We start from the raw sequence: 14,176 nt of genomic DNA on the forward strand, positions 1-14,176 counted from the left end.
ATAAAGGGCTTTGATGAACTTCCTGGTAATTTGTATCGAAATCTGTATGCATGCTTAAGGTTGCTCAGAAATTCAGGAGAGACTGGAGAGGACACTAATGATCTCCTCTACGTGTATAGAAGGCCCAGTAGAAAGTATAAACTAGGACCAGGACCTATAATTTGCAGAGCCTGTGGCAAAGTGAAAATGCAGGAGTCCTTGTTAAAAAAAATTATAATGGATTTCAAGACGGCAATAACACAGCATTAAACAAAAGATGAGACCCTTCTAAGCAAGGGACCCCATGTGACTACACAGGTCACACACTCATGAAACTGGCCTTGGCTGGAGCTGACTTTTAAACAGTCTGAACCCTGAATGTGTTTCCCAAACTATACACAGATTGGTAAAGAGTAGAAGATTTACTGGCTAAAGGTATTTAAGGCCAACTTTTGACCAACCACTGGCTGATCACTAAGCTATGCTGACTCAGGGTCAAACCTTAAGAAGGCGGGCTTAAACACAAATACAAATAAACAAATAAAAAACATTAAAAACTGAGCAAACACACTAGTAGCTACACACTGTGGGGGAGACAGAGTCTAAAGAATTAAGATAGGCAGGTCACTGAACAAACAAACAAAACCAGCAACAATAATGATCCCAGAAGGAGAGAATCAGAATTCAGACTTGCTACAATATATTACCTCAAATATTTAGTTTTCAACAACAACATAAAAACTGTGAGACATGCAAAGAAACAAGAAAGTGGGACCAATACCCAGTAAACAAAGGAGTCAACAGAAACTGTCTCTGCTATGTTCAGTTGCCAGTATTAACAGCAGAGACTTGAAAGAATTTATAAATACGTTCAAAGAATGAAAGGAAACCACGTTTAGTAATTAAAGTGTAATGACAATTTCTCAAAGAAAATATCAACAAAAAGACATAAAATAAATAAAACATAAAATGTAAATAAATAAGAAGAAAATGAAAACTCTGGAATTGAATAGTCCTGAAATGAAAAAATTCATTAGAGGAGTTGAAAAGCAGGTATGATATGAGCTAGCAGAAGACAGACTCGGTGAACTTGAAGACAGACAAACAGAAATGATCTAATCTGAAGAACAGAAAGAAAAAAACTATGAAGAAAAGTGAACAGTGGCTCAGAGACCTGTGGGAAACCATCGAATACACCAACATGGAGTTCCAGGAGCAGATAAAAGAGGGAAAGGGACAGAAAAAATACTCAAAGAAATAACGCATGAAACTTTCTCAAATTTCATGAAAAACATTAATCAACACATCCAAGAAGCTCAATGAACTCTATTATAAATACAAAGAGATTCCCATCTAGATACATCATAGTGAGAGAAATTAAAGATCTAAATAAAGAGACAGTCCATGTTCATGCATTGGATACTCAATATTGTTAAGATTGCAGTTCTCCCAAGTTGTGCAATAAATTCAATGCAATCCCTATCAATGCAAGCAGGACTTTTTCTGGGGAGAAACTAATAAGCTAATACTAAAATTTACATGGAAATTTAAAAAAACTTAAAATAGCCAAAACAATTTTGAACAAGAACAAAGTTTGGGGATTTCCAGTAGCTGATCTCAAAACTTTTTATAATCAAAGAAAGTGTGGTGTTAGCATAAGTATAGACACATATATTAATGGAACTGAATAGAATGTCCAGAAATAAATCCTTACATTTATGGTTAATTGATTTTTGGCAAAGGTTTCAAGGCAGTTCAATGGGGAAAAGATAGTATTTTCAATAAATGGTGCTGAAAAAATTGGATATCCATTTTTTAGAAAAGGAGCTTAGACCTTTGTTTCAAACCACGTACCAAAATTAAATCAAAATGGATCATAGACCTAAATGTAAGAGCTAAAATTATAAAACTTCTTGATGAAAATCTAAGAGAAATCTTTTAAACCTTGAGTTAAGTAAAGATTTCTTAGATACAATCCTCCAAACACAATTTTTAAGAAAAGAATTAATAAACTGAACTTCTTTAAAATTAAAGACTTTTGCTCATCATAAGATATCCTTAAGAAAATAAAAGATAAGCCACTGACTGACTGAGAGAAAATATTTGCGAGTCATATACCTGATAAAGGACCTGAATCCAGAATACATAAAGAACTCTCAAAACTTAAAAATAAGAAGATAATCCAATTTTAAAATAGCCAAAAGATATGGAATAGACATTTTACCAAAGAAGATATATATACAAATGGCTATTAAGCACATGAAAAGATGCTCAATGTCTTTAGTCATTAGGGAAATGCAAATCAAAAACCACAATGTGATACCACTTCACATGCACTAGAATGGCTATAATCAAAAATATTGACATTACCAGGCTTCCCTGGTGGCGCAGTGGTTGAGAGTCCGCCTGCCGATGCAAGGGACACAGGTTCGTGCCCCGGTCCGGGAGGATCCCAAATGCCTCAGAGCAGTTGGGCCTGTGAGCCATGGCCGCTGAGCCTGCGCGTCCGGAGCCTGTGCTCCACAACGGGAGAGGCCACAACAGTGAGAGGCCCGCGTAACGCACACACACACAAAAAAATTGACATTACCAAGTTCTGGTGAGCATGTAGAGAAACTGGAATCCTCATATATTGCTAGAGGGAATGTAAAATGGCACAGTTACTTTGGAAAACAATTTGCCCATTTCTTAAATAGTTCAGCCTGTGCTTATGATATGACTCAATAATCTCACTTCTGGTGATCTATGAAGAGAAGTGAAGACATGTATGTGCATGTTCATAGCAGCGTTATCTATAATATCATCAAACTGGAAACTCAGACACGCATCAACTGGTGAATAGATGAACGAAATGTAAAGTTCGCATGTACTTGAATGTTATTCAGCAGTAAAAAGGAACTATTAACACGTTACAGCATGATTGGACCTCAAAAGTGTTATGCCAAGGAAAGAAGCCAGACACGAAAAAACTACATGCTTTGTAAACCTGTATTTATGTGAAATCATAGGAAAGTCTAGTCTCTAGACACAGGAAGTTGACCACCCTAGTGATTATCTGGGGCTGGGAGTCGGAGTAAATGCTAACTGCCAATGGACATAACGGAACTTTCTGGGGTCATAAAAGTGTTCTGAAACTGTATGGTGGTGACGGTGGAACAACTGTATAAGCTTACTAAAAATCACTGGACTGCATACCTAAAAAGGGTAAATTTTACGGTATGTAAGTTATATATCAATCCCCCTGTTAAATAAATCTGACAAGGAGCTGGGGTAAGGAAAAATTACAGCCTCATTTTACTCATGATCACAGATGCAGAAATCCTACCCAGAATGTTAACAAACTCAACCCGTGAATATATACAAAAAAGGATGCAACAGCATCATGAGACTGTGTTACTCCAGGAATGTAAGGTTGGCTGAACATTCAGAATTGAACAATGAAAATACTCAGTGGAAATGATGAGACCAATGTCCCATCAGCTTTTGTTGGGTCAGTGGTGAGGGTTCTGCCACCCGGCCCAGCGCATGTGCGCTCAGCTTAATTAGTTGCCTGTCTCCCCTGGTGGTTTGGGGATCCAGCCCTCTGCCTCAAGGGAAGCTTTGCTGGGATTGGGCCCATGCATTGGGCTGCTGCCTGTGCCTGGACCACGAGGCACATTCTGTACTTCTGTCTCAGTCAGATGGAACGGGACTTTGGCTGTGGCTCTAGGCACATGGGCTTCCCCACAGTTACCTTTCCAGGAAAGCCAGTATAATCTTCCAGCTCACGTATTTACTGGCCATTAATATGACTGGGCTGATGTAGGTAACCAAGTTGTTCATAAGATGGTAGTGAGCCTAGGAAGGAACGCACACTACAGTAGTACTAGAAAGTCCATGGAAACTCATTATACGTAATACATAAAGAGGGTTCTATGGAGGAATCCTCAGTGTGGCCACTTTTTTTGTGGTGTTAGAGAATATTTAATTCTACAGAGGAAATGAGATATATTAAGTATACATAATGAGCAATCCATTAGCTTGTGATATACAACCGGAATTCCTAAGGAATTTAAGTTTAGAGAGCAATTAAGCAGGTAACCTGAAAGACATTTCCTCTGAAAAAAAGAAGATGGAACACTCAAGAATGTTATTTATGGGTAGAAAGGGATGGGAGTAAGTACATATCATGCCGCCACTAGTATGACAGCTATGTTATCCCCAAATTGATTATTCATTGGTACCCCCCATTTCTGGCCCACATCTAATCTGCCCAAGAAATGCAGAGAAAATTCACAGGTGTTCATCACCTTAACTGGCTCCTCAGCTGTAGGTAGGCATACCTGTCCCTGATCCTGTGTCATAGAGCAAATGTGCTTTAATGACCCCAGGTGACTCCATCCCTTTGCTTCCTTGTATGAACTGAACTGTGGTCATTGCAACCACATCATGTACCAGGAAGGTTGATGCAGGAGAGAGAGATGGAGACAGACAGAGAGAGAAGGGGAGAAAACATATGAATGAAACCAGATTTCAGGTTGTAAACTTCTAGTCCATCTCCATCTCTTCTTCCTGGCTTCTTTCTATGTGTTTTAAGCATCTTATTCTGATCTCTGGGCCTTTCTGTTCTGTGACCTCCAGGAGATGCTGCCAGGTAGTGCACTTGAGTATCATTTCATCAAGGTCATTTCCCACATGACACCATTATTGGCTACCTCAAACCAGAAACGATTTGTGATTCTTCAAACTCACTTATTTTAGCAACTCAAGATAATGGGAAACTAAGACAGATTTACCAAACCATGAATGGATTTGCTGAATGTTTGAAACATAAAAAAAAGACAATTTCTTCCTGGTTCTCAAATGCAAACGAATGAATCGCCACTACTGAAAAATCATCTTGTTTATTTGTTCACTGTTATCATGTGTTTCACTGCTCTCTCTACAGTCTAATTCTTGGTTATATTTTTAAAACGAAACAATTTCCTATGGTTGGAATTCACTTAAATTGTATAGTGTAGTTACCATTTTATATTTCAAATGTCACATTAAGCCCATATTGTAAGGGTACTAAGAAGATCAGTTTAAAATTCAAGATGCTTTGTTTTTCTTTCCCCCTCTCCTTTCCTTTCCTTCCCCTTCCCCTTCCCTTCTCTTCTTTTCCTTTCTCTTTCCTCCCCTTCCTAACTCTTTTTTCCTTTCCCATTTTTGCTTTCCTAAACAATTCAGTCCTGAGGCTGTTAGACAGAACACAGCAATAGAGGTGTCCATGGTGGGAGACATGATGGTCCAGAGTGGGGTGAGGAGGGTGTCCGTACTGGGATGGCCAGAGTGGGATATCAGAGCCATAACGGGGTCATACATAAAATTCAGTTCCAGGTTGATCATACAATTAAATGTGAGAGGCAAAAAAAAAAATGCTTCTAGAAAATAATACAATTGAATACTGTATAACTCTGTAGTATGGAAATGTTTCCTAAGCAGTGCCACAAAAATCACTAACATAAAAAAGATTGAACATTAAAAGCAAAAACTTTGGGGCTTCCCTGGTGGCGCAGTGGTTGAGAGCCTGCCTGCTGATGCAGGGGACACGGGTTCGTGCCCCGGTCCGGGAAGATCCCACATGCCGCGGAGCGGCTGGGCCCGTGAGCCATGGCCGCTGAGCCTGCGCATCCGGAGCCCACAGGCTCCGCAACGGGAGAGGCCACAACAGTGAGAGGCCTGCAAACCGCAAGAAAAAAAACAAACAAAAAAGCTTTGTTCAAGAAAAAGCACCATTAAGAGAACAAAAAGACAATCAACAGAGCAGAAGAAATTTGCAATACATGTAACCAACAAAAGGGCTTGTGAAAGAATATATAAATAACTTCTCCAAATCAATAAGAAAAAGACAGGGAACAGAAAATAAAAATGGACGCGGGTCTTGAACAAGCACTTCAAAAAAGAGCATAAACATCCAACAATCATATGAAAAGCTGTTAAATGTCATTAATCACCATGAAAATGCCAATCAAACCACAAAGTTTTACCACTACACACCCACCAGCCTGGCTAACATTTAAAAGTCTGACGATAACACATTTGTTGACAAAGATGTTAAGCAAGGGGAATTCTCATATACTACTTGTGTTCGTGTAAACTGTTAAAACCACTTTGGAAAATAGATTTTTTTTAATATATTAAATTTAAAGATACACAGGGCCCATGACCAAAACACTTCACTCCTAAAAATTCCAAACAATATGAATGCATCCTTATGTGTGCTACAAGACACGAATAAGAATGTTCTTGAAAGCATTACTCATACAATATGTTACTAATAAAGAATTTGTCATTAAACTATATATAAATTCTTACACATTAATAAGAAAATAATCAACAGGAAAATGCATATAGCTTTTAAACAATCACTTTACAAAATAAGATATCCAAATGGCAAATAAGCATTTGATAAGATGTTAACCTCATGAACCATCAGAAGAGTGCAAATTAAAACCACTATTCAGTAACACTAGACCACATCACTAGGGAAAAGCAAACACACAAATCTGAATGGTTTGACATTCAAACCATCTGAATGGTTAAAGCTCTCCTATATTATTGGTGGGAGTTTAAGCTTTTGCAACACTGTCTGTTTGAACTGAAGTTAAACATAAGGCTGTGTATCTCCCATGACCCTATGACATAGTAATTCTTCCACTTTTAGGTACAGACTTAAACGAAATGGACACATGAGCCAAAAGACATTTATAGCAGCCTCATCTGTAATAATCCTAAAATGAGACAACCCAAGTCAGATGAGTCAGTTGTGATACATTGATTCAGTGGAACACTCGACAGCAACAGAAATGGATGAACCAGCTCTACACTCCATCACCCAACTGGACCTCATAATTGTAATGCTGAAAGATGTGGGCACAAAGAACACATGAAGTCAAACAAATAGGAAAAAGGCCAGATGGCTTCACAGACGAAATCTATCAAACATTTAGAGAAGAGTTAACGCCTATCCTTCTCAAACTATTCCAAAAAATTGCAGAGGAAGGAACACTCCCAAGCTCATTCTACGAGGCCACCATCACCCTGACACCAAAACCAGACAAAGATATCACAAAAAAGAAAATTACAGGCCAATATCACTGATGAACATTGACGCAAAAATCCTCAACAAAATACTAGCAAACTGAGTCCAACAACACATTAAAAGGATCCTACACCATGATCAAGTGGGATTTATCCCAGGGATGCAAGGATTCTTCAATATATGTAAGTCAATCAATGTGATACACCACATTAACAAACTGAAGGAGAAAAACCATATTATCATCTCAACAGACACAGGAAAAAGGGAAATGACACAGGGATGTGTGGTTAGGCGGTAAAACTGTAAGAAAAAACAAGGACGTCCTTATCATCGACAAAGATGGCCGTTTTGCCCAAACTCTAGCCATGTTCTTCAGAGGGTCTTTTTGACTAGGTCTCAACCTTGGCTTATAACAAGTACAGACTCTCCCCGCGTCCCCTCACATTCAAAGGCTTAAATAATACTAACACAGTTTCTAGCAGCAAAGGGCCCATCCCTAGGGTGACCTAAGTCCCCTTTAAGTGCCTGCCTGAGAAACTGCAAGAGGATTTACTGTTTGTTCTAGCCAGCGCCTGAATATAGACCCCTGGCCACCTGTTCTTAGAGCAGGAGCTGAAACTCCTTCCTCTGTCCCTTTGAGATGTGTATGTATCTCTTACAGCTCAGGGCTGACTTTCTTAAGCAACTGAAAGCCATTCCTTTAAAATGTAATCATCAGGAAGGGCAGCAGCCCTGTCTCCCAGGGTCCTGGGAGGAAAGAATCCTAAGGATAATTGCCAGTGAACAGAAAGCCCTAATCAGCATTGATACTAACCAATCCTTTGTAACGTTTCACTCAGCTGATTCTACTGAGCCCCTATGTTCCTCTCTTTCTACTCACTCATCCTTCCTTTAAGACACCCAGTCACCTCTGTACAAATCAAAGTTAAATTCAAGTTGGGCCCTCTTCCAATAGTATATATTACTAACTAAAAATCTGTCCCTAGCACTTTAACTAGTGTCTGGCTTTATCTCTGACATAAAAATGGGGGTGGGGGAGGAGGCTATAGACGGCAGGGATGCAAAGAGGGCCCCTGGGTGCTGAAGTTCTAGCTCTTGATTAGGGTATTTGTTACACAGGGGCTGCCTGCTGTTGGTTCCTTGAGCGGCCCTTTTTGGATTTGTAACCATTTCTGTAGGTGTGTTATATTTCACCATTTTTTAAAAGGGTTAAAAAAAAGTACAACTTGCTCTGCTCCTCGCTGGAGGCTGGTACTCAACCACTTTCTAAGAATGTAAACACAAATGCCCCTCATTTGCGTTCAGGAGAAAAACTGCACGGACTTGGGCACTGCTGATATGATTTACTGTAGGAAGGATATAGATTTTTATGTATTTGTAGCTTTTCGAGAAGCCACTTAGATTAGATTTTAAACTTGATATTGAATCCTCCCACATGCTTAACCGCTTCTTTACATTTCTTGAAGTGTGGATTACAGCGTAGGAAACTCCTAGGGACTAGAGCATCCTGGTAAATCTTGGACTTTGAAGGAAGTTGCATCTTGTTGTTATTCTTTGGTTTTTCTCGAATTAATCACCTCCTCTCACGAGCACACCCAAACCACAACTATCTGCAGAACAGCCATCAATGAAAAACACCGAAATCTACCAGGAAAGATCTTCTAACTAAAGACATAAAGACACCGGTAGGAGGGGTGGCATCATGATATAATCAAGTCCCATGCCCATGCCCACTCCCGTTGGGTGACCCACAAACTGGAGAATAATTATAGCTGAGAGCTTACCCCCAGGGAGCAAGTCCCATCTCGGGCTCTCCATCCTGGGGGTCCGGTACCGGGAAGACGAGCCCCCAGAGCACTTGGCTTCGTAGGCCACTGGGGCTTAATATTGGGAGCCCCATGGACCGGGGGAAATAGAGACTCACTCTTAAAGGGCTCATACAAAATCTCACATGCGCCGGGACCAGAGACGGAAGTAGTAACTTGATAGGAGCCTGAGTCAGACCTACCTGCTGGTCTTGGAGAGTCTCCTGGAGAAGCGTGGGCACAGACAGTGGTGGCAGCCATATTCCAGAGCTCGCGCTGAGGATGATGGGGGCAGGTCTCAAGATGGGGCCCGCCCTCTAGCTCATTAGCATCAAGACCTCCCCCGCCCAACAGCCTGCAGGTGTCAGTGCTGGGAGCCTTGGGCCAAGACACAGCCCCACCCATCAACAGATAGCTGCCAAAAGACTTCCTGAGCCCCCAGCTGCCTCTAGATATGCGCCTAGAGGCAGCCCTGCCCACCAGTGGGCCAAGACCCGGTTCCAGACACCAGTGGGCAAGCACTGGCCCTGCCCTCCGGGAAGCTGGCTCTAGCCTCTAGACCAGCCTCATCCACCAGTGGGCAGACACCAGATGTAAGAAAATCATAATCCCACTGCCTGTGGACCAAAGCTGCCCACAGTAGGCTAGACCCTGCCCCGGAACCTGCTGGGCCCTGGCTCTAACCACTGGCAGACCAACACAAGCTGCAGGACACCCTGTACCCATCGGTGTCAGGAACCACCCCCGCTCCCCCTCGGCAATCTGACACCAGCTCTGGGATCCCCGGGCCCTGCAGCCAGACTCCAGGTCCCGGCTCTTCCCGCCAGTGGTCCTGCACTAACCCCAGGACCCGGCCTCATTCACCAGCGCGGGGGCAGGGGGCAGAGCCCCAGAGGCTTCCGGACCCTGAATCCACCCACCAGTGAGCCCGCACTAAGCCCCGGGGCTCCCCGGGGTTCCGCAGTCAGCCGCCTCATGACCAGGCCCCACTATCCAGCAGCCGGCAGCACCCGCACAAGGCAGGGCCTGGCAGCACACCAGGCCAGGGGCCAAGCAAGCCTGCCAGATGTATTCACGTTACCGAGGTCCTGGAGGGAGAAGAGAGAGAGAGAAGGGGGCTGAGAACATATTCGAAAACTTAATAGCTGAAAAGTTCCCTACCCTGGGAAAGGAAACAGTCACCCAAATCCAGGAAGTGAAGAGAGTCCCATACAAGATGAACCCAAAGAGGAACACACCAAGGCACACTGTAATTAACATGACAAAAATTAACGATAAAGAGAGAATACTAAGAGCAAGGGAAAAGCAGCAAATAACATACAGGTGAACTCTCAGAAAGCCGCCAGCTGATTTTTCAGCAGAAACTCCACAGGCCTGGCACAATACAGTCAAAGTGATGGAAGGGAAAAAGCTACAACCAAGAATACTCTACCCAGCAAAGCTCTCCTTCAGATTTGATGGAGAAATCAAAAGCTTTACAGACAAGCAAAAGCTAAAAGAGTTTAGCAACACCAAACCAGCTTCACAGCAAATAAAAGAACTTCTAGGCAAAGAAAGAAAAGGCCGCAAGGGGAAATAAGAAAATTACAAAATAAAAAGCTCACTGGTAAAGGCAAGCGTATAGTAAAGGCAGGAAATTATCCACACACAAAGCTAGTAGGGAAGTTAAAAGACAAAAGCAGTAAAATCATCTGTATCTACAGTAAGCAATTAAGGGATGCACAAAACAATTAGATGTAAAATATGATATTGAAAACAGTAATCATGAGGGGACGGGAGTACAACTACAGGTTTCTAAAATGCATTTAAAATGAAGAGATCAGCAACTTAAAACCATCACGTATATATATAGACTGCTATACAAAAAGCTCATGGTAATCATAAAACAAAAATCTGTAACAGATATACACGTAAAAAAAAGGAATCCAAACAGGACATGAAAGATAGTCATCAAATCACAAAGAAGAGAACAAAAGAAGAAGAAAGGGGGGAAAAAAGACCTACAAAAGCAAATCCAAAACAATGAACAATGTGGCAATAAGAACGTATATATTGATAATTACCTTAAATGTAAATGAACTAAATGCTCCAACCAAAAGACATGGACTGGCTGAATGGATACAGAAACAAGACCCCTATGAATGCTTCCTACAAGAGACTCACTTCAGATCAAGAGACATATATAAACTGAAAGTGAGGGAATGGAGAAATGTATCTCATGCAAATAGAAATCAAAAGAAAGCCAGAGTAGCAGTACTTAGAGAAAATAGGCTTTAAAATAAAGACTGTTACACCCAATGTTCATAGCAGCTTTACTACAATTGCCAAGGTATGGAAACAACCTGTGTCCATCAACAGATGAATGGATAAAGAAGATGATGTTTTATATGTATACACACACACACACACACAATGCAATACTACTCAGCCATAAAAAAGAATGAAAATTTGCCATATGCTGTACCATGGATGGACTTGAAGGGCATTATGCTAAGTGAAATAAGTCAGAGGAAGACAAATACCATATGATATCACTTATGTGTGGAATCTAAAAAATACAGCAAACTGGTGAATAAAGCCAAAAAGAAGCAAACTCACAGATGTAGAGAACAAACTAGTGGTTACCAGTGGGGACAGGGAAGGGGGAGGGGTAATATAGGGGTAGGGAAAAAATGGGGGGTTTATTACGGGATTATATGAAATCATGCGTGTGAAACTTTTGAAAATTGTAAAGCACTATAAAATTTAAAGAATCTTTCATTCAATAAAATAAAACACATTTCTGAGTTAATGACTACATCATTCCTGCTTTAACCTCTGTGGACACATGATCAACAGTCATTACTTGACTGCTTCCATCAGTCTGCCCTCAAGTTTAACTAATAATGTAAATTGAATCCATTGTAAGAAGTCTTGGGTACTCCAGCCCTTTCCAAACTTCTAGCTAGCATTCATTTCCCTCTTTTTTTTTCCAAGGCCAGGCTTAGTCCCCAGTCCCAAACAACAAATAAACTTTGGAGGAAGTTTCTAAAAACAGCCTTGGAATTTCCTTCTGGGGTATAGTATGCCTCAGGGCCATTGCAGGAGAGGCCTCCTCAAGATTTGTTCTGCGAAAACAAAGGAAGAAGGACTATTTGACTTTCAAAACCTCTGTTCCAACTGTGAGATTCTGCAGTTTCCTGATTAGACAGAAGGAAGGATGGAACCCTGGCATTTACCCATTAAAGCAATGAGGAGAAGGTCTAATTTGTGGTATCTCTGATAGTTTGCATTTTAAGGTTAAGATATTTTATTGCTTCCAGATGGTCAGCTAACTTCCAGCCAGAGGAAAGTTACTGCAGAGTTTAAGAATAGCTATGATACAAAGAGAGATTTTAATTATCATGTAAAGGATCTAATTAAAAAGACATACAGTAGTTGGCTTTTCACATGCTCAAGCCTATAAAAATCAGTACTTTAAAAAATTACCTTAAGGGGGAAATTGGAAAATTATTCAATTTGAAACAGAGACAAGAGGAATTTCTCAATTTAGGGAACTAGAATTAGGCTAACTGCTTGTTTCTAGATGCCTTGATCTCCACGTTGTTCCTTCTATTCTGTTTTATGGAACAAGCTCATGAAGGTTGAGTCTTTCTGCTTCTTTGTTAGTTTCTTTCTGGAGTAAGGCAGAGTCTCTTCAAGCAAGCAAGCAAGCAAGCAAGCAAGCGATTGATCAATTTCTGCGTCCTGAACTTGACACCTGTATTCAGATCCAGATCCTGCTGCTGATTGGGTGACCTTGGGCAAAGCCTATAACCCCTCTGAGCCCCAGCTTCCTGGTTTGTAAAATGATAAGCCCTCTCCTTAGGGTTTCTGGAGCATATCATGAGACAGTATAAGTTAGCCATTGTTGTCTGCAGAGGGTTAGAATGTGCAACTATTCACAGATGAGGCCAAAGACTGTGGAAGACGGGTAACTATTGCGTGGAATTCTACAGGCAATATTCCACAAGGCACTGTCTTCTCTGTGACTTCCTCTCCCTGGCGCCTGAGCTCTGCAGCACAGAAATATTTTGCAAGAGAAACAGTGATCGGTGTTTGTAGGAGGGATGGGCAGCGTCCTGTTGGAGGCCAACTGAGTTCTTTGGATTTAATGATTTGGAACCAGAAAGCTACTGAATTGTAACACAATGACCTTGAATAAGTACTGTCTCCTCACTTCCCAGCATGATACATCAAGACCTCCTGGGCTTCCCTGGTGGCGCGGTGGTTGGGAGTCCGTCTGCCGATGCAGGCGACACGGGTTCGTGCCCCGGTCCGGAAAGATCCCACATGCCATGAAGCAGCTAGGCCCGTGAGCCATGGCCGCTGAGCCTGCGCGTCCAGAGTCTGTGCTCCACAATGGGAGAGGCCACAACAGTGAGAGGCCCGCGCACCGCAAAAAAAAAAAAAAAAAAAAAAAGACCTCCTGACCCACCTGTCCCATTTTTTCTGTTTGGCACCTTGGCACAGTGCTGGAACAAAAAGCTGAAAATGGCCAGCAAACTCAATTTAAAATAAGCCCCATCCATACTGTTTAACTTTGTGGCCTCTAGGTGTCTTTTTTTTCCCCCTTTTGTAAAAATTGAAATATAGTTGATTTACAATGTCATGTTAGTTTCAGGTGTATAGCAAAGTGATTCGGTTATACATATATTTGTGTGTATCTATCTATATTCTTTTTCAGATTCTTTTCCCTTATAGTTTATTATAAGATAGTGAATAAAGTTCCCTGTGCTATACAGTAGGTCCTGTTGTTTACCTATTTTTTGTATAGTAGTATATATCTGTTAACCCCAAACTCCTAATTTATCCCTCCCCACCTTTCCCCTTTGGTAACCATAAGTTTGTTTTCTGTGTCTGTGAGTCTGTTTCTGGTTTGTAAATAAGTTTATTTGTATCAGGCCTCTGGTTGTCTAAAAGTCGCTCTGGCCTCCCCACACTTTCCTTCTCCCTTCCCATTGGAACTTGACCCAGGGAATTCATTTAACCTGAATAAACCTGAAGACTCCAAATACGTCAATCCCATCTTGGAGGCTGCTGTTTCCATAGCCCAGTCTCCTCCATAGCTCTGCTAAGTGCACTAGGCTTGGCCAGATGCTATGAAAGAAAAAAAACATCCCTTCTCCTATTGCTCTGTGCTGGAAACCCTAATTTATTTGGTACCAAGCCTTCCTCTTGATAAGCATAGGCCAACCCAACAGCTGACCCACCACCTGTGGAATCTTCACATTTCTGAAGGGGAGGTGATTAAAAGCTGAAGGGATCATTGTGTAGTGTAGAGATCTAACGGACAGCATGGTGACTACAG

This window comes from Leucopleurus acutus (assembly GCF_964270905.1).
Source record: "Leucopleurus acutus genome assembly, chromosome: 16".
Classification (NCBI taxonomy): Eukaryota; Metazoa; Chordata; class Mammalia; order Artiodactyla; family Delphinidae; genus Leucopleurus; species Leucopleurus acutus.